At 41.1% G+C, this 27,833-nt stretch overlaps 1 protein-coding gene across 4 annotated transcripts in view; it reads left to right on the top strand.

Annotated features, from left to right (window-relative positions):
• Positions 1-27,833, top strand: part of TRAK1 (trafficking kinesin protein 1) — a 140,614-nt gene that overhangs the window by 6,609 nt on the left and 106,172 nt on the right. For 3 of the 4 annotated variants that reach the window (XM_073678143.1, XM_073678142.1, XM_073678140.1), the window contains exon 2: positions 20,869-21,063. The gene's annotated coding sequence lies outside the window, so the exon portion shown is untranslated. Of the gene's footprint in view, positions 1-6,559; positions 6,666-20,868; positions 21,064-27,833 lie in introns of those variants that run through there. The other variant, XM_073678136.1, reaches the window with a different exon arrangement.

Raw genomic sequence — 27,833 nt, 5'->3', positions numbered from 1 at the left:
ATTGCACCCTGTGAAGCTTATTGTACAGCTTTTTATGATTAAATAAATCAATAAATGTAAAAACAACGACATGGGGGCCCCATCATTTTTCTGTAACCAGCAAAGGTAAAGAACAGAGCTGATATTATCAGGCTGGAAAGGTCCATGGTTATTGGGCCCTTCCCAGCCTTAAAATACCAGCCCACAGCCACCCCAGAAGTGGCGCATCACAATAGATTTGCCTTGGCTCTTCCCGATTGCCCTGATGCGTTGGCAATTGGGGTAATGGTGCTTGGGGTTAATATCAGCTGTGAATTATCCAAAATCACAGCTAATATCAAGCCCTGGTGCCAGTAATGGAGAGGTGTGAGACACCCCCATTACTAGCCCAATAAGAAAAAATAAAAACACACACAAAAAAACCTTTATTGAAATAAACTCTCATCCGACACTTTCCCTCGTTCTCCAATTTCTTAAAAAAAAAAAAAAGTTCCCTCACAGGTCCGCCGTAGCCTACAAATGGAAACCTGAAAAACATACAGAGAGAAATAAACACAAGAAACTGTCCCTCCTTCAACAATTTATTAAAAAGAAAAGTTCCCATGCATGTCCGACATAGTCCAGCAAATCTGATGTAGTTTAGAGCGTTGAGTAACCAGGAACGTCTGAAGAGCTGTAACGTTACTGACGTCATCACTCTTCAGAGTGAGTCCGTGACTCAGTGGATCTGCGTGGGAACTTTTTTAAGAAATTGGTGAACCGGGGGAGTGTTTATTTCTATAAGGATTTTTTGTGTGTGTGTTTTTTTTTCACTTACTGGGTTAGTAATGGAGCTCTCCATTACCAACACCAGGGCTTGATGTCAGCTATGTTTTTGGACAATTCACAGCTGATATCCACTCTAAGCACCATTACCCCGATTGCCAACGCGCCAGGGCAATCGGGAAGAGCCAAGGCAAAGCACCAGAATTGACTCCTCTAATGTGATGCGCCGCTCCTGGGGTGGCTGTGGGCTGGTATTTTTAGGCTGGGAAGGGCCCAATAACCATGGACATTTTCAGACTAATAATATCATCTCTCAGCTGTCTGCTTTAGCTTTGCTGATTACAAAAAAATGGGAGTGACCCCTTTTCGGTTTTCTCATTTATTTATTTAATCATAAAAAGCTGTCCAATAAGCTCCATAGGGTTCAATTTAACAATATGTCGGGGGGAGGGTGGATTTGTGCAATTATATGTCTGTCTGTCTATATCTATTATCTATCTCTATAGCATTCATTGCTGTCCAAAAACGCACTCAAAAAGCGCATCAAAACACCGGAAAAACGCACATTTATCCTGGCAAGAGATGCGGAAATTTCTGCATCCAAATACTCAACGTGTGCACATTGCCTTAAAAGTGTTTTCCAAGTTTAGTACACAAAGGTCATCAATAATATATCGATGGAGACCTGACTCTCCACACCCTTGACGGTTAGCTTATTGAAGGGGCACTGACGTTCATTTGAGCACTATGACGTTTTCTAACCTTTTCCTGCAAATTGACAAAGCTGTACATCCAGATTGTAGAAGATTTACCACAGTTATGTCCGTGCCATCTGCAGCAGGAGACAGCTGTTATCCAGCTGCTTGTTCTGAGACTGGACATCGCTCCAATCCCAACACCCTAACCTCAAAGAGTCCGCTGTCAGTAGTCACAGCAGAATGTGAGCAGTTTGACAAAGGCAGACCATTCCCTTTGTAAGACCATCACCGCCCCACAACACGATCGCGTGGTGCCGACAGGTTGGTAAAAATAAAATATATGCAAAAAGCATTGAAATCACAGATTTCATATAAAAGATTGTTTATGTATGACACAAATAACCCTCTGAAAAAAAGACTCGTTTAGTATCGACGTATTAGTAAAGACTCGTACAATAAAACTATAGAGTTTTTCATCTGAATGGCATTAAAAAAAAATAAATGATTGAAATATGCGATAATTGCTGTGTTGTTAATGTTGCCTTAAAAAAATAATGTGAACAAAAAGTTATATATATTTTTTCAAAAATGGTGCCAACCAAAACTACATCCTGTCATGCAAAAAATAAGCCATTGTACAGCTCCGCTGTTACGCACACGCCCGGACTGACTGGCGTGAGCGTGGTTAGTGATCCCACTGGACCATGAACCGAGGAGTGCCTGGAGGGGCGTAACTAAGTATCAACTCGGTCCGACCAAGGTCACACGGCGGCTCAGTCGACTCCGTGAACCAGGGAGGAACCTAGCAGAGGGACCAGGTGCTACTCCAGGTCAGACCCCGGTCACAGCTGTTGACCCACACCGGGGAATGCAGGAACAGGCAGGTTAGGCTGGCATACAGACAGGTGGTTACTGGCAGGCACGGCTGGTATGAAGACAGGTGGGTATTGGTTGGCACGGCTGGTATGCAGACAGGTGAGCACTGGCAGGCACGGCTGGCATGCAGATAGGTGGGCACTGGCAGGCACGGCTGGCATGCAGACTGGCGGGTACTGGCAGGTAGGAACGCAGGCAGGATAGGGACCAGTACAGACTGGGACACAGGAACGGAGCCGCAGGTGCGGTGGACAGCAGAGCAGGGCGAAACCGCAGGTGCGGTGAACAAGCAGAGCAGAGCGGAACCGCAGGTGCGGTGAACAAGCAGAGCAGAGCGGAACCGCAGGTGCGGTGAACAAGCAGAGCAGAGCGGAACCGCAGGTGCGGTGAACAAGCAGAGCAGAGCGGAACCGCAGGTGCGGTGAACAAGCAGAGCAGAGCGGAACCGCAGGTGCGGTGAACAAGCAGAGCAGAGCGGAACCGCAGGTGCGGTGAACAAGCAGAACAGAGCGAAACCGCAGGTGCGGTGAACAAGCAGAGCAGAGCAGAACCGCAGGTGTGGTGAACAAGCAGAGCAGAGCGGAACCGCAGGTGCGGTGAACAAGCAGAGCAGAGCGGAACAGAAGGTGCAGGCAGACAGGACAGGGCTCTGTTCACATGGAACAGACTGGAAAATACAGGAAGATAGTTAGAACACAGGAGGTAGATACGGAGGCAGGGAAACTGGACAAGCAGAACCAGATACACACAAGGTACTCACAATGAAGTAGCGAGTGGACACAAAACTCACAAACAGAAGTACAGAGACAATGAGTTGGAGTTAGGTGCAGGTTCAGACACTGCAGGAAAAGGGAAGGTTTGGACATAGAGACAAACAGGTAACGGGCTAGGACACTGTTCAGACAGGAACTGAACCAGGAACAAGATACAGGAACGAGCCTGGGAACTCAGCCCCCAGGGTGGCGGAAACAGACTAGAAGTCGCAGATACAGGCAACAGGCCTGGGTATACAGCCCCCAGGGTGGCGGAACAGACAAGATACAGGAAAAGACCTGGCAACTCAGTTGCACAGAACACACTGAATGGAAGTGTTGCTCAGGCACCTCCTACTGGGTGGAGGGGGTTTAAGTATCCAGTGACTCACAGCAATAGGCTGGGAACGCATTAGGACTGCGCACACTGCAGCTTTAAGAATCAGGAAGCAACAGCGCCGCCGCCTTAAGCCACCAGACAAGAGACATACAAACAGCAGGTACTGGAGCAAAGTGTGCAGCCTGGCCTGATAGGTAAGATTGCGGTCTTGCATGGTGGGAGGTGGTAAGTCATGCAAGCACGCCGCCAGGGATGTTACATCCGCTCATGGCTCTCAGAATATCGTGACCCCAAAACAAATGTTTGTTTTTTTTTTCAAACAGTGTATTAATTGTACAAAAGTAATACATAAATAAGTAAGACATAAATAAAACTATATAAATTGGGTATGGCAATATTCGTACTGACCTACAGTTGAACAGCATCAAATTTAAAATGCAAAAAAGTGGCAGAATTTTATTCATATACCTTCCCATAAAGATTTAATAAGTTATATGTAGCTCAAAATGATGCCACTAACAAACAATCCCTGACCCCGAAAAAAAAAACAAGCTCTCATGTGATTTATCGTCAAAAACGTAAAATAAGTTATGGGTCCTCTCCTGGAAGGTGATCATAGTAAAGTGAAGAAAAAAAAAGGTCTATCATAAAGGCTAAAGCTGGCTGTGAAACCAAGGGTTAATGTTCCCATTGATCAGTCTACCAGCACACTGATACTAAGTAGATGGTGGGGCCAATTCATCAAGACTGGTGATTCATCACGAGGTGCACGCCACTTAATGAATTTGGTGCTTCTATTAAATGGCAGGCTCATTCGTGCTCTGCGCAGCAATAGAAAACGGCTTATGGTTTGATGATTTCGACAGAGAGTAACCATTCCCCCGCCCCTGCTCCTCCCCAGCTCTGCGCATTTTGGCGCAGCTGATCCAAAGTGGTGTGAAAACACCAAAAGTCACACAATGTTTGCTCGTCAAAAACTCACCCAAAACTCATCGTGGGCGCATAGCCTTAAAATAAAACTCTACCATTTATTTTTGAAAGTTTTCTTCCATGGGCTTTACAGTGTGTTACAGTTCAAGAAAATCACACTGTATGCGTTTTTTCTGCCAGGGGGCGATGCAGAAATGCTCAGGAAAAATCCGGAGCATTTCTTTATCATGGGCACATAGCCTAAGAACAGATAACTCCTTCCTTTTACATCTATTCCTTGTTAGCTTTTAGGAGTCATTTGCACGTAAAAGCCCATTGCCTGAAAAATTAATTATTGAATGATTCGATTATATAATTTGCTGATTTAATCTTGAAATCTACATTAATTTGTGAATCCCTAGATTATAAATGTCTTAAAAAAAGTGGATTAGAAAATTTAGTGCTCTGTAATGATTTCTAACATAGCTGATTGCTGCCCTCTTGTGGTTACATGCTATTATTAAGAAAAAAAATCCAAGCCATAATCCAGGATTTCCCAGCAAATGCTCTGCAAGTCACGTAGAACTGTGTCCTCACTTACCCCAAACGGGTCATGATTGGAGGATGTCCTATAGAGAAAACGCTAGTGGCAATTTCAGAGGTATTGAGAATAATTACACTGGGGAACATAATTTTTGTTGAGTTAAATCTGACACTTGTTTGTGATTTTAATATTTGGCTACTGAATCCAAAAGTGACCCCAGTTTTTTTTTTTATCACAACATGTTTTTAAGCTACAGGATACCGTCCCTTTGTCTACAAAACCATACAAAATGTACATACAATGGAAAATAATGCAAAAAGTAACCTGAATGTAATGTTTATTTAATGCTATTTTGTTCATTCAAATGATATATTGTTACTGTAAGTCAAATTGTGTGCAAGTAGTAAAGTTAGGTAGCAGCTAAGGTAAAAATTGAGTCTTACAGCTTTTCTGGAGTGTTGCTTCTCACAGATGATCCAATTGGGACTGCACCAAAAAAAATTGCTATTGTGGAGGAGGATACAGTTTAAGCTCTGCATTGAGCTATCGATGAACCATTGCCATTCATTTGAGTGTAATTCCCAATTCCTCAATGAAGCCATGTCTGTTATGGCAATGTACAAAGCCACTGTTACTTCTAAACTACCAAAGAAATGCACTTTCTCTGGATCATAAGTAGAATACCTTTGCTCCTTTTTCGAGCAAGATTTTCTCACAGTCTTGATGCTAGGAGTTCTGAAGCCTTTTTTGACAGTCATTCACCTCATGCTGGTGAAATCCCTTACGAACTGAGACATCTTCAATTTCAAAATCTTCATCATTACTGTCACTTTGTTCTTCACCATAATGCTATTCTTGAAAAGAGAGTAGTTCAAGGAAAGCTGGCACTGGGATTTCGGATGAATGAGGCGCTGGACGTATAGCTGATGGTAGACTAGGATACTCTATATTTTATATTTATTTTTCTTGCTATATCCTGAGGTTTTCACTTTCCAACAGTAACAGTCGCTGGAATTCTCTCTTGGCTCTCACCAAACCACAGGTATACCAAATGTCATCTTATCACGTGTCCCCTTTGTCCACATCCGTAAACTCGACACACTGCTGGCACACCTTGTGAGGGGCCCAAGACTTCTCTTGATCACCATGTTTTACTTAGAAATATGCCAAACCAGCTTGCCTGACAAATGTATTGATGTACGTCCTTTGACTGAGAATGGTGAAAGAGGCCACAGATATAACAAAAAGAAACGGAGCTGCTTAGACACGACAAGAAATAGCAGAGACAGACATGATCTGAAAGAAAGGAAATAAGTGTGTAAATAAAATGAATTCCGTTAACCCCTTGTCTACAGACTTTCTGAATACTTTGCACTATATAGTGCGGCACACATCCCTGCATGTGTTGCGGCTGTCTAATAGCCGCGAAACATGCAGCCACGGCGATGCAAACATATTTTATGAGCACGCTGAAGACACTCGGTTAGCACATGAGCGTGCCCGGATAACGCCTTGTAACAAGCCCAACACTACTGAAGACGGTAGCCGGTAAGTGTAAGACTAGGGCCAGGGAACTTGCAGTAATGCCTTCACTCCAGCGCTGAAATGAATGGGAACGCTGCAGTGTGCGTGCTTTCAGGATGGTTATTAATGACTATTATATTATGGCTGCCTTCTGTATTTGCTCAGTGACGTGGTGACATGTCACTGACTGTGTGGAGGTCGGCATTTCCTAATCCAGGACTTTGCTCCTTCCCGTATGATTGCTTATACAGTGTAGCTGAGGGAGTCCAGGCTTGCAGGTATGTCTGTCCTGTTCCTGGGTGAATTAACGCAGCATGTAAGTCGTACCTACATAACCATGTCAGTTCCCAGCATGCTCTGCTATAACCTTCCTCATTCTTTTGTGCAATCTGATTTGGATATATTTGATGTCGTACCTTTGTGTTTTGTTTCCTCTTCTTGTTGGTGTTTGTTTTTTAGCCATTTTGTAAAATGTAATAAAAGTAGTAAAAAAACGACGGTATATCTTTTAACATCAGAAAACGTGGTAAGGCTTAGAAGATTTATTATTGTTTTGGTAAAATTTATTGTAAAATAGAAATAAGCAATATTCTTATGAATCCCTCCTTATGCAGCTCTGCTTCTGTGGTAATCCCCACCAGCCTGACAGTGATGGCGTCCCATCCATTATTCAGGTGTCCTGGCATTAGTAATGGTGAATCAGTAGTGTCACTTCACTTCCGGCACACAGACCGGAGGACGCTCATAGACATCGTGCGGCCATATACCCTCATGACATGTACCATTACAACGCTGGTCCTAGCGATACTAGTCTCATTGCTTACACACCATTGCGCCTTCCACTTTCCCTTTCTTTTGCAATCTGTATGTTTGGAAGTGGTCTAGTTTTTAAGACTGAAATTTTGTATTGCAAAAAATGTAACTATTGATGCACAATTAGTAACTGGGAGTGGCGAGTTGTTTCCTACATATTGTAATCATGGTGCTCTCAGCTACAGCCATGCCATGTGGATTATCTGGGTGTCATGCATATAGCACAGACCACCGCTGATCGGACTGTTGTGACAGATCCTAGTGATGGCAGAACATTAAACGACAGCAATATTGTTAGTGTTACTAGGATCGCAGTAGTGGGTTTAGGGCTCTGTGCAGTTCTGCAAGCTGTAAAGCAAAATGTGCATCAAGGACCTGCAGCCCATCAGTGCATTTCTAGGTCAATTGGCTTTTGTTGGTGACTTTTTCGATTAGATGTTTGCATTTCTAGAAACTAAGTAGTTATGTGCTACACAATATGACCACTGGGTGGCACATGGAACTCTTACTAACAATCATGCTCAGGCGGCAAGGGATGCACAAGTCTTCCAGGGAAGGGAGATTTTTTGGGGGGGTTTTCTGATTCATGTGTTATGTTTAGCAGCAGACACATAGAAACTGAATTTTTGCAGACACAGATTTTTTTTGTGCCACCCAAAGTGTTTTTAATTATTTTTTTTATTATTATTTCTACAGCACTAATATCACTCACATCAGACCCAGTGTCGCACATATCTCCTATCATACAGCTAAAACAGAAATCTGAATACAGTATGTGCAGGCTGAGGATGCTTATGGAAAAATATTACTACAGATGCAGCAAAGATGTATTTGTCATGTAAGAACAGTTTTTTCCTCCTTTTTTTAAAAAAAATTAATCCCAGAGTATATTTAACTAAGAAACTGCAGTGGAGGACACCCCCAAATTTTTTATTTGGATTTTCATGTGAAAAATTCCCATAAATGTGAACGACAAAAAAAACAAAATCTGAACCACTAGAATTGCCATTTTTCAATCAGCACGCTTCCCCCTCCAAAATGCTGCCACAAATTATCAAAACATATCAACCCCAAAATCTTACCAATAAAAACTTGAGCAATGACTTATACAAGTTCATCAACTGAAAAATGAAAACAAATTTCCACTCTCAAAAAATGGCAATAAACAGAGTTAAGAATTTTTTTTAACCACTAAGATTTGTAAAAAAAAAAAAAAGGGCTATGGCCCTTTGGAAGGATAAAAAAAAATAGAAAAAAATCCAGCATCTGGATCCCATTAAATATAAAATCTGATTAATTTATTGCAAACCATTAAAATAACCTTATACTTTTCCCTCTGATTGTTCCTGTCCTGGTTTTGGCTTACAAATACTGATGTAAAATCCTGACCGAATACTGAAAATGTGCATATAGCCTTAATGCATTCCATACAAAAATATAAAAACTAGCACACGTGCTTCAGCGAAAGGGCATAGATGAAAAATAGCCCGATTCTGAAGAGAGTCTCCTGCAGAGATGAATTTCTTATACATTTTTTTAAGTATGCTGCTGGTCGTCAGGGGATTTAAACCTATAACAGGAAGCGTATAATCAAAATTAGTAAGAAGTGCAGTAAAGCACACGCCAAATAGCTGAGAAGCTACAATTATAAAAAGAGACTATTTGGGAATTAATAATAAAATTCTCATAGTAAAATTAAATAATTTAATAATCTTTATTGAAAAAAGACACCACATCACAATTCATAAAAAACATACAAGACAAGTTGAAAAGGGGACTAAATGTAAAAAAAACGGGGAAGCAAGGAGACACCAGCAGCATACAATAGTAGATGCAAAGTGCTAGATGAAAAATCACTATAAAGATATGTAAAGTGCAAATGCTAATAAAGTGACTAGTACAAGACTGCAAAGCAGTACCTATAAACCTTCTATAATGCACCTATAGGGGTGAAAAAATGGCATAGATAAGTACAGATGATAAAGGATTACTGACCTTGATTCATGCTGATGGTGTGTAGGATATATTCAGTTGTATCGGTGTTAGAGCTCTTTCACACGTCTGTGTGTCCAGTACGTGTGGTAACATTTTCCGCATGTAGATCCATTCAAATCTATGGGTCTGCGCACATGTCGGTGTGTTTCCATGTACCGCGTGATCCACATGTAGACATGTCCGTTTTTAGTCGGCAGCACAGACCCATTCAAGTCAATGGGTCCGTGTAAACACGTACCGCACACGGATGCCATCCATGTGACACATACCAGCGCTTGGGAATCAGCGGTACAGTTAGCGCTGTTCCCAAGCGCTGGGTGCTGAACGCTGCCCTCATCATTGTTCCCTGCTGGCGCTGCGATAAGCACCAGCAGGGGATAATGATGAGTCATATTCTGCCCCCGCAGTGTCCACCTGTGAAAATAAGAATAAATAAGAATAAAGTAAAAAAAATCCTTAAACTCTCCTGTCCTAAGTGTCCTCCGCTGTAATCCATGCGACTGTTCGAGCCGAGGAGAATGATTCCTGTAGCGAGCAGGCCCCGGAGCTGCCCTCAGCAGGGCCCGCTCGCTGCAGGAGTTATTCTCACTGGCTCCTCTGCTGATCGGTCACATTGATTACTGCGGAGGACACTTAGGACCGGTTAGTATAATATGGATTTTTTTAATTTTATTCTTATTTTGACAGGTGGACACTGCGGGAGCAGATTACGACTCTCATTATTATCCCCTGCTGCTGCTGATTACAGCGCCAGCAGGGAACAATGATGAGGGCAGCGTTCAGCTCCCGGTGCCTGGGAACAGCACTAACCGTACCGCTGATTCCCAGGCGCTGGTCCGTGTGCTTCTGATGCAGCACACTGTTGCCACACAGGTGCACATGGACACGGATATCTCCGGTACTGGTTTTTCCTGTACCGGAAATATCAGGACATGTGAAACCGCCTTATGCGGTTTTTATTGCGTGGCTGAGAACCACTCTGCAAAAGCTGCACAAAGTTCTCCTGCACGTAGCTGTGGTTTTCAGCACGCGCTGGTGATGCTCCCTGCATTAGGGCTCACTCAGATAGCAGTGATTTTTCTCGCATGCAAAAATTGGTCTGACTTTAATCCGTGTTTTTGGTCAGTGTCAGTTTTTACCACCAGAATTTGGTCAGTTTTTCTTGAATTAAAAAAAAAAAAGAAAAAAAAAAATGGTGGAGGTGTCTCCTACTGTATCAGTCCATGAAAAATGGACACCACAAGAAAGGCATCCAAGTGCCGAACGATTTTTTTTTGTCAACGGACCCATTGACTTGCAATGGCAAGTTTGATCCGAGACCCTTGTCAAAATTGAAGATAGAGTTTAATAGGTACTAATTCTATCTGTAAAAACAAAACAAGGTTAGAACGTGTATGAAAAAAACTGCTGTCTGAATGAGCCCCTATGACCATGTATCCTGAGCAATCCTATGTGGTCGGTGAATGTACTGGGTTCGCTCTTTGACTTGCCGAATGCTTGGGATGCAGGCCAGTTTATCAGCAGTAGCAGCTGCTGCGGTAATGTTTGCTGTTGTTACCAGTGGAGGGTGACTTTTCGATAAGCCGACTCCTTTTTGTCCTGTGCCTGTCACTTGTCGTCCTGTCTTTGTTCACTTGGTACATGTATTTGCTGTGTAAGATGATAGGAGCCGCAGTGGAGAAGGTATCTGCTCTTCCTATAACACCCATCTATCTCTGCCGGTGTAAGCCGGTGCCTGTATACAGGACACGATGCTAATTGAATTCATGGCACACATCCAGTAGATTGCCTTTACAATTTAAACACAAATCCTGGCAATTAATATTTGTTCTCCAAGGTGTCTACTCGCATGTGACTTTATTGCTTTGTGGTACAATAGTTTAACAACTCTGTACTGATGTCAGGAATAGATCTGTCTTCCAGGTAGGTAGGAAGACTAGGGTCTCATCCTCAGTGTTTTTCACCTTATTCATTTATCTACATATTGGAATAAATGCATCACTAACGTGAACAAATGCTTTTAGACATTGGTGAAAATGGCATATATGGTCTGGTAAATGTGGGGAATCTTGTTTTGCATTTTAGAAGCTTTATTTTATACCATCTCATGGTTGCCATTCATAAACATATCCTCAATTCACACTTGAATAGCAATATATTGTTATCATGTAGTTTTGGTACAATAACTCTTGTATATTGTTCGGTAATTCACTGAAATGCAGAGCCAAAAAGTGCAAAATGAATGAAGAAAACCTAAAATTACTATTGGCAAGAAGGTCATCCACTGCTCCATTATATACTGATGTTACGTATTAGTGACCCGAGTACCTGACTTTACAAGCAACCATCTGTCAGACTAAAATCCTAAGAGGCCGTTGTCATTAAAGCATCTTTATGGTTTTCTGTTATGGAAAAGCTTTGCTTATGATAATAGATTACTGCCATCCTTGTGGTTTCCTGGATATGCAGCGCTCAGTCTGACTATATTTCTAAGCTGAAGTCATGTAATTAGGAGGCTGAAGAGTCTCTATTTGTGGTCTTAGTATACAGTGTAATGAAATCTGTAGGATAGCTCATCAATATCAGATTGCTGGGGTTTCAACATCCGTCACACCCACTGATTACTGTTACCAACTCCAGCAGCGGCCTGGTGCAAACATAGTGCGGACACTGCTTTCTTTAGTCTCTGTCCCCCAGGTACTGCAGATCAGCCCCTGTAGCCTATATTCTGTTTACATCTGGTCTCTGCCAATGCTGGTTACATCTGATCAGTGGGGGTTTTGGGTACCGGACCCCCATTGATCTTATATTGATGACTCATCCTAAGGATAGATAATCAATACTATTGTAGTGGACAGCTCCATGAACATTATTATCCATTTTTTATCCGTCACTTTGGATATGGTTACATTTATTAACCTCTTGCATCAACCTTGTGCCAGAGGAAAAGATACCCATCACCAAAGCAATCGGTCTGGAAACCCAAATACTTTAAGAATGAGAAATTGACATTATTTGCTGCACTCCTATCTGAATTTTCATTCCGTTAGTGGAGATTGTCTCTAATTAATTATTTTAAATATTCCAAATTCCATTCATCTATGCCTGAATTACTCATTCGGGTAATTATACGCCGTGGTCAGATACATGGGACCAGGGCTGTGGAGTCAGAGTCGGTATAAAATGGACCAACTCCGACTCCTAAAATATATAATAAATTAGATACAGTAGTTCAATGCAGTTTGTGGGGAATATTTTTTCAGAAGGATTTGGGAAAGTTATGAAATGTCCTATAAATGTCTGTCCTATTCCTGATCTAAGGGTCTAGACTTTTAGCTGAGATGAATCTGTGCTACAGTAAATTTATCACTTAAACATGAGCCGTGTATGAGGGAGTCGGAGTCGTGGAAATTGAGGAGTCTGAGTCGGAGGTTTGGCTTACCGACTACAGCCCTGCATGGGACCGAGGGATGCAGCAGACCTCATTTAACCTCACACCAGTTTATCTAGGCTGTGCTTGGGCAGCATTGACTGTTCTTTAACTGGTTTGGCTAAGTAAAGCTCGGACAGATGAGAGCTGAAGGAGAGAGCGAGTTATGTTGCTTAGCAATGCACAGTCGGTGAGAGCGGGCAACGTTACTGCTGTGTGATAAAAAAGAGAAGAGCGCGTGAGCATGATAATGAGGGTATAGACATGAGTTCTCTCTGCACATTTATAACAGCCCCTGAATTACTGCCTTTGTGTTACACTGGACAATAACAGATTTCAAGGATATCACTCTCTGAAGTGCCCTGAAGCATTAAGAAAAATATTTATATAATCGCTCATACCTGTGAGGAGTCATGTGGGTGTTCCCAGTCGCATGAGGAGTCATGCAGTCCCACACCCCTTTTAATGTCCCACAGGTCGGGGTATTTTCGGATAAGCCAGCTCCAGCAATGTCTGGCACATGGGCGGCATACTGGCCTAAGCTTCTTTTTCTCATGTAGCTGGCACAGTTGTAGTGAAGATCATTTTCAGAAACTTATTACCATCTGTATAAGGGTTTGTGCACACAACGTCTTTAAGACGCTGACGGACCCTCCAAGGTTTTCCTGGGCTAAGCTGATTCAAAAAAATGTCAGCAGCCTTTTTCCCGGAAGCAGCTTTGCTGTCGGTTTTGCCTTCGTTTTATAGCGACTCTTTCTTTTCTATTATTTATACTATAAATTGCAAGCGGCTTCCTCTAGGAATGAACGTGCTACTACTTTTAACCACTTCACTTTTTCTAAACCTTAAAGCGGTTAAAAGACATAAGAACTGACTGAACATGTGCACAGCAATGTCATTTTTACATTGCTGTGTATCATGTTTATTATTTGCGGCACACTTTTGTCTCTTTTTCATACTGAATTCGTCTGAAAAAGACTTCCTATTCACACTGTATATCTGATGAAAGGTTCCCTTTGAGGCTTGTAATCTTTCTAGTCTAAGTTTCTAAATAATAAAGAATGTTGTTAAAGATTAACTGCATTTTTAGAAAACTTTTCATAGGTCATACAGAAATTTCAGAAGGTTTGGTTAGTGGGTCTCTGGATGCTGAGAACGCCACCAAGTTCTAAAGTTGGAGATATTTCTACAACCAATATGTTTAAAGAACAGCTGTCTTTTCTGGCTCATAGATGGTTGTCGTGAGCAGAAGACCTCCATTATGATGTCCTCATCAAATAAAATCCCAGTGGAGCGGCTAACTAAAATACCTGTAAAACAAGCAATTCATTTTTCATGTCTGCGATAAGGGATAAACCCTACTAGTCCACCACTGACTGAGTGTCCTGATCTACTCACTAGAAGTTAAACAACCCCTGTCCATATGTCTTATTAGGTTAGGGCTTAAAAAGAGGAAACATGAGTACAAAAGATCGCTTGCACTTTCTGAATTTTAACAATCTAAATTTTTATTATGTCGCAAGTATAAAAACCTAGACAAGACAAATAAAAACATTTCAAAATGCTGTCCGTATGCCTGTTTCCTAGGCCAAAAACGAACACTGGGATGCAACCTATATGTCCGGCATGATAAACAGTAGAGCCATGTACATACCATAAACTATCTGAAATAGGTATGAATAGACACTACCCCTAAAGTGATGTCAAATAGTATTCAGTGATGGAGAGAGGTGCAATGTACAGACAATAATACACATATAATGTATCAGAAGAATATAAAGGAGCTCAGCAGTAACCCTGTGCAATAAAGTGCCATGTGCCGAGTCACCGACGTAAATTGTCTCATAGGACCAGCATCATATGGGAATGAGGAGAACCCCATGAGTAGACCCTGAGGAAGTCACCTCTTGTGGCGACATGCATGGGGTCTTCAGTCCCACCTGATAATTTTATATTCTCCTGATAATGCATTACATGTGTATTATTATCTGTACATGTACATTGCTCTTCTCTCCATCAACAATGTAATACTATTTGACATCACTTTAGGGGTAGTGCCTATTCATACCTATCTCAGATAATCGTTATATTTATATTTCTTTATTGGTTATCATGCTGGTTATATCCCAGTGTCAGTTTTTGGGCTATTTAAACAGGTTCTGGAACAATGTTTGCATTTTTAAATGTTATTTGTCTTGCTTAGGTTTTTGTGTTTGCTACATAATAAAGATTTATATTGTTAAAATGTAGGAAGTGCAAACTATGTTTTGTATGTGTCTTTCCTCTTTTTTTTTTAAATCCTAATCTAATAGGATATATGGATGGGGGTTGTTGTGTAACTTATTGCGAGTTGCTCACGGCACTCTGAGTCTGTAGTGCACTAGTAGGGTCCTATCCCTTATAGTAGATATGATAGAACTAGGCACTCAGTAGTGAAGGAGAGGAGATGGTTATTGGCAATCCAATCCACATGAAGTCCAGCTCCACACCTTACACCTTCTTCAGATATACAGACTAGTGTTGAGCGAATTTATTCGGCATTTCAAATTCGTGTTCGGGGTTCCGGCTTGTTCGCGCAAAAAAATCGGTTCCACTCACGAACATCCCTGATTTGCCACACTGTCACGCAGATAACATCAGATAACAGGGATGTTATGAGCCAATTTACATCATATGCCACCCTAACACTAGCTCTTCTCTATCATACACACCTCTCATCTATGTGGTCTGTGTATCCGAAGAAGGTCTACGTTATTGACCGAGACTTCTTATATATTGGACTGCAAATGTTCACCCCCTTCTCTCCACTCCCGAGTGCCTACTTGTATATCCTATGTGAATCATTCTGGGAGGAAAAGAAAGCTCTTCTAGTTTATTGTCGGCAGCGTATGTTTTGTACCATTTTATAGAAGATCTATATACGTCGGTGTAAATTTGTACGCAGGAATGTAGACTGGTTGAGTTACATAAGACAGTCTGGTAGAAGAGGAATTGGCAAAGACTGAAAGGGCAGCCATTTTTAGCCAGTGTGAACTGGTGTCTCAGCAGGGCCTTGTCAGTGATCTGGCTTTGTATTCGCTATGTTTGGTCGGTAAGTTCATAGCCCCATGTGACAGGCGGCCTCTGTGCCGACAGCAACACTCACATGTGTTGTGCTTAGCTAGACAGCTGGAGGGAAAATGTGACAATCTGGGCGAGAGACCAACGCCACACACAAAATGAGTAAGTAAAACCTTCTAATGACATTGTAGAGAGGGGAGGATGGCGTTCAAAGCAAAATTGTAGCTAAAAGTCATCTGTGTGATATAGTTTGTCATGGTCCCGGATTCTATCATCGGTGGTGTCTACATTTTCAGTCTGTGGTTGTTGTCTCCATGACACGGTGCTTTACATGAGCGAGGTCTTTACTTCATAAGCATCTACTTTATCTGCAATAATGTCTGATATATGTGGACTCCCCTCTTGGAATATTACTTTTTGGGAGAGTGGGTGCACTCTGCCCCCATACAACCCTCTCTGTTGCTGCTTATACAACCCCTGGCAAAAATTATGGAATCACTGGGCTCGGAGGATGTTCATTCAGTTGTTTAATGTTGTTGAAAAAAAGCAGATCACAGACATGGCACAAAACTAAAGTCATTTCAAATGGCAACTTTAGGGCTTTAAGAAACACTAAAAGAAATCAAGATTAAAAATGTGGTACTCAGTAAGGGTAATTTTTTTCAGACCAAGCAGAGAGAAAAAAATATGGAATCACTCAATTCTGAGGACAAAAATTATGGAATCATGAAAAACAAACACACAAAAGAACACTCCAATACATCACTAGTATTTTGTTGCACCACCTCTGGCTTTATTAACAGCTTGCAGTCTCTGAGGCATGGACTTAATGAGTGACAAACAGTACTCTTCATCAATCTGGCTCCAACTTTCTCTGATTGCTGTTGCCAGATCAGCTTTGCAGGTTGGAGCCTTGTCATGGACCATTTTCTTCAACTTCCACCAAAGATTTTCAATTGGATTGAGATCCGGACTAATTGCAGGCCATGACATTGACCTTATGTGTCTTTTTTCAAGGAATGTTTTCACAGTTTTTGCTCTATGGCAGGATGCATTATCATCTTGAAAAATGATGTCATCATCCCCAAACATCCTTTCACTTGATGGGATAAGAAAACTGTCCAAAATATCAATGTAAACTTGGGCATTTATTGAAGATGTATTGACGGCCATCTCCCCAGTGCCTTTACCTGACATGCAGCCTCATATCATCAATGACTGTGGAAATGTGCATGTTCTCTTCATGCAGTCATCTTTATAAATCTCATTGGAACAACACTAAACAAAAGTTCCAGCATCATCACCTTGCCCAATGCAGATTCGCGATTCATCACTGAATATGAATTTCATCCAGTCATCCACAGTCCATGATTCCTTTTCCTTAGCCCATTGTAACCTTGTTTTTTTCTGTTTAGGTGTTAATGATGGCTTAAGTTTAGCTTTTCTGTATGTAAATCCCATTTCCTTTACGCGGTTTCTTACAGTTCGGTCACAGACATTGACTCCAGTTTCCTCCCATTCGCTCCTCATTTGTTTTGTTGTGCATTTCCTGTTTTGGAGACATATTGCTTTAAGTTCCGGTCTTGACGCTTTGATGTCTTCCTTGGTCTACCAGTATGTTTGCCTTTTACAACCTTCCCATGTTGTTTGTATTTGGTCCAGATTTTAGACACAGCTGACTGTGAATAACCAATATCTTTTGCCACATTGCGTGAGGATTTACCTTCTTTTAAGAGTTTGACAATCCTCTCCTTTGTTTCAATTGACATCTCTCGTGTTGGAGCCATGATTCATGTCAGTCCACTTGGTGCAACAGCTCTCCAAGGTGTGATCACTCCTTTTTAGATGCAGACTAACGAGCAGATCTAATTTGATGCAGGTGTTAGTTTTGGAAATGAAAATTTACAGGGTGATTCCATCATTTTTTCTTCAGAATTGAGTGATTCCATAATTTTTTCCCTCTGCTTGAAATGAAAAAAATTACCCTTACTGAGTACCACATTTTTAATCTTGATTTCTTTCAGTGTTTCTTAAAGCCATAAAGTTGCCATTTGAAATGACTTCAGTTTTGTGCCATGTCTGTGATCTGCTTTTTTTCAACAACATTAAACAACTGAATGAACATTCTCCGAGCCCGGTGATTCCATAATTTTTGCCAGGGGTTGTAGAAGTTGAGGACAAAGCTAAGCACTCCTGGGAATCCGCATTACGGAGGACCCTTCATTGGATTGTTCAATGTAAACTGAGTATATCTTCCAATTGCCGCAGTTTCATGGATTCTGGAGCAGTTTTTTTTTTTTTTTTTGTGCCCCTCCGTTCCAAAATCATGCTCCCTAGTAACAATAGTGCAAAATTTCCCTTCAACTAACTGGGCGTATATCACAGAAGTTCTTATAGGGCTGATTCAGACATTCATCCCAATAGGTCCAAGCATAGACGGCTAATACGTGGACTGGCCGTGGGTTTCCCGACCCCAGCGCTCCAGCTTCATGTATTTCTATGAAGCTATCATACGGCTAGTCTGTGTATTTGCACAGATGTCTGAATGAGCCTTTATAGGGTAGAAACGCTAACGCCCACTTAGAAGTTCTGTGGTATACGCCCAATTGGTTGAAAAGAAAATTTGTATTCTTATTACTGGGTGAGGGCCATAACTTTGGGGAGTGGGGGGGGTGCACAGCAAAAAAAAAAAAAATGTTCCAGAATTAGTATAGAAATTGAAATTTGGAGGGGGGGGACTTATTTCTTTATTGAATATGCCACTGTACTTAAGTAATAGTGTTTAGGTGGAAGGTGTGACCAGAGACGTGTCATGTAGTTGCTCTGGTGACATATGATGATGACTTGCCCGTTTTCCTCCTCGCCTCTGATTGAATCCATATCAGTCCATATACAAAGTCGCTATTCTGCTACATTTTTAAAATGTTGTGTAACACAATCCTGCAATTCCCTGATCCGAAATCATTGCCAAGAACGAGTTCACTAAACAATGTGATCCTGGTCATTTATCACAGCTTCTGTCTGAAACACCTAAAGGTTTGTCTCTCAGCTTGACTTCTGTTTTGAGTATGAGAATATTTCCTGACAGATATTGAGGGGTCCGATCATTTATTTTTGAGCTTTTTATAATAAATGAATTTTCTATGCATACACATACTGTATATACACACATTTTCATACAGATAAATATACTGTACATATTCAGTGAAAAAGAGAAAGCAGCACACTAATAATGGCACCTCATTTAAAGGGAATCTGTCAGCAGCTTTTTGCTATGTAATTGGAGGACAGCATGAGGTAAAGGCTGAGACACTGATTCCAACAATGTATCACTTATTAGACTGCATTGTGCAGTAATTTCCATGCAATGAATGTTTTATCACCAGGAGATTATCACTGCCCAGACTAGTTCCCTTCTGCCAAGTGGTCTGTGCAGATTACTGTCAACAGACACTTTACGCAGAAAGCTGTGGTGTGGGTGGGGTCAGCTTTCTGAGCTCTGCTGCATTGCTATATCTAACAACTGTGTCACAGCGGGATCATCTATTAAATGAAGTGACATATCACTTGAATCAGGGTCTCTTCATACATTATGCTGCTCTCAGATGAGGTAGAAAAAAACCTGAATCCCTTTAAATGGGTGAAAGATATATCTTTGTACCGTGTTAGCCAGTAGATAGAAAAATCTTTAGATTTGAGAGTCCTCAGTGGTTGATACCTTTTAATGGCTAACTGAAAAGATGGTAACAAATTGCAAGCTTTCAAGACTACTCAGGTCTCTTCATCAGGCATTGAATCATACATCTATGCCTGATGAAGAGGCATGAGTAATCTTGAAAGCTTGCAACTTGTTACCATCTTGTCAGTTAGCTATTAAAAAATGGTATCAACCACTGAGGACTCTCAAATCTAAAAATTTTTAAATGGGTGGAAAGCAGTGCATTGTCCGGGCCCACAGGAAACTCACAGTCCATAACTATAAAGAAGACCACAGTGCTCCAGCCTCCCTCCAATTGCTGTCTCTTTCATTCATTCAAGATGTGCAATGGTTCAACCATATTGTTTTTTGTCAAGGGTTTGACAAAGACCGATGTGCGTGAAAAGTTGAATGTCTCATCAAGAGAATGCCAAGAGTGTGCAAAGCAGTCATCAAAGCAAAAGGTGGCTACTTTGAAGAACCTAGGATATAAGACATATTTTCAGTTGTTTCACACTTTTTTGTTAAGTATATAATTCCACATGTGTTAATTCATAGTTTTGATGCCTTCAGTGTGAATGTACAATTTTCATAGTCATGAAAATACAGAAAAATCTTTAAATGAGGTGTGTCCAAACTTTTGGTCTGTACTGTGTGTACTCTGTATACTTTGTTCTTTTGCATATAATTGTGTTGTCTTTGTATTTATTTTTCATTTTGTGTACATGATGAAGATCACAATCAATGACCAAAACATTGTACACTCACTTTTGGATTGCAAATAAATGTCCTGTTATCACATATTTATATGAATTCTTAGTTCTTTTTATTTACATTACACAAGGGCTGGGCCCCTACTATCGCACCATCCCGTATGGAGCGTGTGATTTAAACAGAAATTGTTAGCAGCGCTGATGTCAGGTTGAGACCGCTGCAGACAATAACTGAGCTCACAGTAGATGGCACCCACTGAGCTCACTGATTGACTGTGCTACTGTCAACGTGACGTCAGCACTGCAGACAACAGAACTGGGAGCAGCAGCGGAGACTTGGCAAAGGTGAAGACTGGAAAACCCCTTGAATTTTTTTTATACAACCTTATATATTTAAGCTGTAAAGGCTCTCCTCTCAGTTTATGTATTTCACAGCCATAGCCCTCTGCTTGCTGTGGTGGGCATTTTCACTTACTATGATTGACCGTCAGTGAGAGATGAAAGAGGGATAAGGGACCTGCTTACAAATACATTCCTCCCTTGAAAGCTCTTTGAGGTAACTTCTTCCTGTCCTTGAACCTAAGGAAGGCCATCTTAATGTTTTGTCTCACATGTAGTGTGAAGTCCTTGCACTCTGTAATTGCCATAAAATTAAACTTTGCTTATTATGAATGCAGTGTGAAATGCGAGTGATATTAGCCTGTATGACCTTACTAGGAGACATCTTGCATCTTTTTGGCTTTTTTCTAAGCTCTTGTATCTCCTTCATATAGATGTGTGCAATAGTACTGACCTTCCGGAAGTTGAGATCATCAGCCTGCTGGAAGAGCAGCTGCCTCATTACAAGCTAAGAGCCGACACCATCTATGGGTATGACCACGACGACTGGCTCCAAACACCACTCATCTCTCCTGATGCCAACATTGACCTGACTACTGAACAAATTGAAGAGACCTTGAAATACTTCCGTAAGTACCAGTTTCTGTGTAATCTTTACTTGTATTCATATTGTACATGGAGAAAAGATGCGTGTCCATTGGCACTAGGGCCTCAGCATATCCTACAACACTTACAAAGGTTGACTTGACACCCGTCCCAATGCGGCTTACAGGCTTTGATCTCATCAAGCAAGGGTGTATGCCATACTTATATGCCATGAAATGCTACTAAAGTATATGCCAAAACCAGGAGTGGACCATATACTGATGTAAAATACTGACCAAATACTGAACGTGTAAAGTGGCCTTATACCTATCAGAGTGCCTTCTGGGGTTGTTTTGCAAACTTTGGCAGAGTTTTACTATATGAACTATGCAAACTGGCTCTTTTCAAGAAAGAAAGAAAATGGCCTATGTGGTGCAGCCTTTGGGACAGTAGCTACTCTAAATAAGTCGGTTTCTGAGTCTTTAACCAGACTTGCAATATGATTAGGAGTATTAGCCAAGACGCTCCTCTACAGACAGCCGTTTCAGAATACTTGCTCCTCATAAATATAAGGCCAAGTTCAGACAAGCCTGTGAAAAAAAATCATCTGATTTTCATATGTATTATCACCCGTATTTATATTTCAACAGTTTAAAATGGACATGATGGAATACAGTTTGCTAAGTTAAGAATTGCAATGTGTCCATAAAAATTAGATGCACTATGAGTAATTCATATGGGATTTTTTAGCGCACCTGTAAACTGATACGAGCAACCCTCATCCAAAATACCGAAAAGATAGTGCATGCTGATTTTTTTTTTTTCGCAAGGACACTTGGTCCATATGAAAAAATACTCATCTGCCATATAGAATTACATTGCTCCATGTGCTATCTTATAGGGAACTATGTCCCCAAATGAACCTTCAAATATAGGGTTAATCTGCAGTTTCATAATGTTACAATGCTATCTTGCTGCTGCACAGAAAGTGCAGCTACTGGGAGGAAATGAACTTTATTTCTTCCAGCAGCTGCTGGCTGTCAGCCATAGAGGCGTGTTCGGAGAGCTACGGTCACTGCTCAGTATACACCGAGTGGCGGCTATAAGCATGCCCTGGCACTTTGGTTGACAGCTGCACATCTGTGCAGAATGAGCTGTCAATGAAAGTTCCTCGGGCGTGCTGACAGCTGTGTACTGAGCAGTGAGTGACTGTAGCCACTCTGAGCACGCATCTGTGAGTGAAAACCATCGGCTGCTGGAAAGAATAAAGTTCATTTCCTCCCAGTAGCTGCACTTTCAGTAAGATGGTTGTCCGCATTGGAACACTATTAATCTGAAGAGTAACCCCATTAATGCAGGTTACACATATAATGCTCTCATCTGAACCAGCCCTAAAATATGCTTATTCCTGGGAAATTAGATGATAATTTTTTTTACACAACTTAAAATATTATAATTCTTTATAGATTATATTTCAGGTGACACTGAAACTTGTATAGAGAGAAGTGGAGCCCAGGCCTCCTGATACTACTGCGCCTTCCCAAATGTTCTTCACTAACTGTAATAGAATATTTTATAGATAGCGCAGCCTCCTCTGTAATTAATTGGTGTGAAGACATTATCCTCACCACATTTCTGAGCAATGTAATAAAAGCTTGCTGTGGATGGGCAACTGTTTCAGCATAGAGCTGCATGGCAGATGCAGAGATTAAAATGATCTTTATCTTGGGCAATAAAAAGTCTGTATTTTTGTGTCTTCTCTGTATCGCCAGCTCAGTCCATAACAGTTTAGTGATGTTCACTTTCCTTTGTTTCTCTTATTTTATGCTAGTTTTGAGTACCTGTTCCATCCACTCCAATCACATACAAAGCTGTTTTCAAAATGATCTGCTTCTTGTCAGTTGAAACGGTTATCCACATTAGACTGTGTTCACATGTGGCAGCTACAGTGTGTTTTTGTTTGTTTGTTTTTTGCCACAGTCTTGGTCAAACACATTAGGTTGGGTCCGATTCATCAAAGCTTTTATGCCAGAAAACTGTTGTAAAAGCTTTAAAAAGTCACAAATTTTACTATGGGGAGTTTCACATTGGGGAGTTGCACAAAAACTTTGTGACTTTTGGTAATTTCAAACCAGTTTCACGAAGCTCCACCACAATGGGTGGAACCAGGACAGGGCATGACCACGCTCCTTGTCAGATTCATCAAAATTGTCTGCGTTTTGTTCTCGAGAAATACTATTTCATTCCTTAAATGGAGTATCATTTCTTGTGTCGCTCACAAAGACACACACCACAGAGGAGATGAGAATGTCTGAATGTAGCCTTATATTTTGCCCCCTTCACTGTTTTTCCTTTCACAGCAGCAACCCGCTATATAGGAAATTGCTGCACAATCTTATTAATGTGAGTGGGTGTGCAGATAAAACCTAGATCCTGACAAGGGGTTGCTCCTCTGTGTCATCAATATGCCTTCAAGGGTACATGGACAGAGGTTATCGTTTTGAAACAACCTTTTGAAAATATTGACACATTGGCCCATGATTCATCATTGTTGTTTCTCCAGTTTTCTGAAGTAATTTTCTCCTCTTTAGTGGCTTTAATACTTGCGTCCTATGATTTATACTTTTTGCTCAAATTTTAGGCTATGTTCACACTAGGCGTATTTTTAGCGTTTTTTTTCTGCGGCAAAACCTGATCTCTTGGCAGGAAATCTGCGGTGTCAAAAATGCAGGTTTTGGTGCGTTTTTTTGCTGTGGTTTTAGTGCATTTTTCAGGATCCCAAAGTTCAGCTTTGCTTCCACCACAGACGCATGAACACAGGTCACCAATGCAAGAGATATGTTCATGAAAAAATACATATTACAAGTGTAATCGGGGGAGGTGAATTGGTCTGAAATAGTTTACCTAAGGCACTGGCAGTCCATTGAGTTTGTAGGACACTATTTACTTTCTCACTTTGGTCTGCCATTGAACTGCTGAGGTATTGTTCAATCTCACACCTTGGTTAGCCAATTTTTACTTTTTACACATCACTAATTAAATGAAACTGTACTAATCCTAACTGCCACCTCAGGTGACCAAGACAAGATGGTAAACTTGGTAAAAATCACAAAAATGAATGGGTTTCACATACAAGCTGTATTTGCTTTTTTTCACTAAAAACGCAGCAAAGCGTTCATAATAGGCATATATTCAGCTTTTTTTGTACCACCCATTGCTTTCAATGGGAAAAAAATGCTGAAAGAAGTGACATGCTCGAGTGTGCAAAAAAACATGTGAAGCACAAAATACTGAGGACAAAAAAAAACAAGCTGTGTGCATGAGATTTCTGTAATCTCATAGACTTTGCAGGCACTGTAAAACGCAGCTGAAAATTTGCATAATAAACACATAGAAAAAATGCTTAGTGTGAACATAGCTTAAAGTCTTTTTTTTATTTTTCCTCAACAACTTTGCTTATTTGGATGTTTTATACAGATTCATGAAATGTGACTTTTACCAAATTTCGCACTTGTTTGGCGCATCTTAATCCAGTTCCTGCCTGGAATATGGTTTCTAGATGCTTTTTCAATTTGGAGCACTTTTGCGCCTTTTTAATGGATTTGTGACTTTTGGGGCTAATAAGTTGCACATATTGTTTAAAGACAAAATTGAGGAGCTTTTTTTTTTTGAGTTTGCATGAAATTAACAAATCTATTTGCACCATTTTGATGATTTGGCCCAAAAAAACATCAGCAGATGCAACCAGACAAAAATGAAAAGTGATTTCTTGAAATCACAAATGTGTAGAGCCCAAAGCGTTAGAGTGCTCTTTTTAGTACTTTTTTGAACCTGTCCACATCTGTGTCCAAGGGAAAAATAGTCATTTTCTTGTCACCGCACAGGAACTCCATGAACCCCATTATAGATGAATAAGAGGCGTCTGACCCAAGTGGCGTCCATCTGTTGCCACAATACAAGTGCACTGACTCCCATGATCATTTCTAAGATATGAAACGCTGCTAAAGTCCTTTGATTGTTTCCAAAACTGAGTGTGATTACTGTACACAAATCCTCCGATGAGGAGGATCCGGGGTCATTTCTACAGACGTCAGGCTCACTTTACTTCTGTTATCTGCAGTTGGCTGGTTGTACATGATGATGGGAGAGGACTGTAGACTTTGCCCTGGCTGTAGTGAGTAATTGTACATGGACGTGGTTTATTTGTCTTATTCTCTGTGCCGTCTAGTGCTGCTGACTTCACCAGCTTCATACGTACCTTATATGTTTATCCAGAATCTGGATTACTTACTAATCGACAAATATTGTTCCTGTCCTTGCCTTTAAATATTGTAAGTGAGGGAACTTCATAAAGTAAAGCTCCTTCTGTTATATCAAGTCCCGTTGATTTGTGAAATGCTGATTATTTTGGGCTGTCATTAGCTGTGCTGTTACGTAGACATCGTTAGTGTGAAGAAGTGTTAAGTCACAGGATAAATATAACTCCTATGTAGCACACTCCTTCCAGGCAGCGGATCCTCCCGTGCAGCCTGCATGGCGTATCATGTTTCTATATCCTTGAGATTGTTACGGTTCAGATGATGATTAGGAATTTGTGTCCCCTTCTACTAATATTCCTGTTTAATCCTCATAATTGATCTCGGCAGTTTGTATCCAACATTGCTCGTGTCCTGTGAACTGTAGCTTTTATTCCAAACTGTTGGAGCCTTGTATTCCATTAACGCTTCGCTTGCCATCATGATCGTGATTGATGCTCTCTACCTTGATTCACCAGGGTACGAGACACATATCATTTAAGTGTATCTTTCAGATTTGTTAAAGAAGCACTCTCATCAAAATTTTTATCGTCTTAATATATTGCAGCCGTCATATTATATAGCATTGTAAACTTACAATTGCTCATTCTGCCTTTCTACCCAGTTAATTCTTCTCTTTTCCATTAGGTCTATAACATCACGTGATTAAAAACTGACTAGCTTAATCCTTCTAAGCTCTATGTAGAAACAGGAGGTAAATTTTCCCTGTATGAGTCATAAGTCACTGCAAAAGTCCCTGGCCAGGGGGAGGAGCAGAGCAGCTGGGTCTGGAGTTGAAGAGGGGGATGATTTTTGCAGGGAAAAGAGACTCCTGGTTTTTACATAGAGCAGAGAAAAGAGAATAATTTACTGTGTACAAAGACAAAATGAGCAATTGTATGTAAATAGTGCTATATGATATGATGACTGCAATACATTAAGGGTCCGTGCCCACGATGCGTTTTTCAAGCGTTTATGCTGCGGAATTTTTGCAGCGTAAACGCTTGGGAAACGCTTGGTAATCCTTCCCCCATGGTCCCCAATGGAATTCCGCACTTTCAATGTCAATGCTGCGGATTTTTCCGCATTGTTTTTGATGCGCTCAAAAATCCGCAGCATGTCAATTATTTGTGCGTTTACGCATGCGGAATTGCCATCTACAATGCATTAGAAAACGCATGTGCAAAACGCGTGTCAAATTCCGCATGCGTTTTTCCGGGCAAGGAGATGCAGAAATGAAGCAGAAATTTTCTGCTTCATTTCTGCATCGTGGGCACATAGCCTTACATGATAAAAACTTTGATGGGAGGAGTGCTTCTTTAATCTGTGTCTGGAGAGGATTAAATTGATGCCAGGCCTCATAACTGTGGCATGGATAGTAATGATAAATAAGTTGTGGGGAATATTTTTTCATAAGAATTTGGGAAAGTTATGAAATGTCCTATAAATGTCTGTCCTGTTCCTGATGTAAGGGTCTAGACTTTTAGCTGAGATGAATCTGTGCTACAGTAAATTTAGCACTTAAACATGACCCATGTATGAGGGAGTCGGAGGTTTGACTTATCGACTCCACAGCCCTGGTTCATAGCCCTCGTCATAGCCATCTGTCAAGGGTGTGTCAGAAGTGACAGTCACCCTGCAGTTGGTTGCAGGAGATCTCTTCGTTTGGCATTACACACAACTTCTTAGAATCTGTATCTTTAGGACCCAGTGGTTACCTTACTCTGGCTAATTAACACCCTGGCCTGGGTACCTGCTGTGTGCAAGAGGGAGGTTCCGGCGATATTCATTACTCCTTGTGAAGGTTTGAGCAAAAGCAGTACTTCTTCCTTTCTGGTGCTAGAGGACGTGTGCGCATTTGTCTGGAGTCAACTAAAGCTAAGCGATTTTCCCTTGTTTGTCCCCCCTTGTTGTCTTTAGTGTTCAGTGAGGATCGACTACCGCTCATCCCCTCCCTTCCTAACGCCAGGGAAAGACAGGGCGAGGTACGCGTGCGGCAATTGGTGAAGAACCAATATAGGGACGTTAGTGGAGACAGGGTGACACTTGATCAGCCTAGGAGGTCTCCACTTCCCCCTTTCCCTAGAGTGTGGGCTCCCTTTCCCTCTTCCCTTTGTGTTGCACTTATTCTTTCCCACGCCTTGCGTGACACCATCATGATAATGTCACAAATGTCATATTTATACAGATACATTTTACTTACTTATCCCATGTATGTTCCAGGGATTCATGGAGGTCTAAGTGTAGAAGGCGTCTAGGAACCTGTACAAAAACTACCTGTGCATTTGTTACCTTTTTTCAGAGTGGCCGACCATCTGATATATATAGAGACCTCTGGGCTGGTTCAGATAGATAGCAGGCAGCCAAAAAACGTTTTCTAAGCACAAAACTTGTTTTAATGAAATGGCAGCCAACTTTTCAATAATAGTCTACATCGCCTTCACCTCTGCAAGGAGTTGTAGATTTTCGACTTTCATAATTGAAATGACCAGAACACTAGCCCCAATTACATTTATGTT

Source organism: Phyllobates terribilis, unplaced genomic scaffold (assembly GCF_046119375.1).
Source record: "Phyllobates terribilis strain yellow unplaced genomic scaffold, ASM4611937v1 Scaffold_4__5_contigs__length_816908805, whole genome shotgun sequence".
NCBI classification, from domain to species: Eukaryota; Metazoa; Chordata; class Amphibia; order Anura; family Dendrobatidae; genus Phyllobates; species Phyllobates terribilis.
Note: the sequence above shows the minus strand (reverse complement) of the source record. Positions and strands in the feature narration are given on the sequence as shown.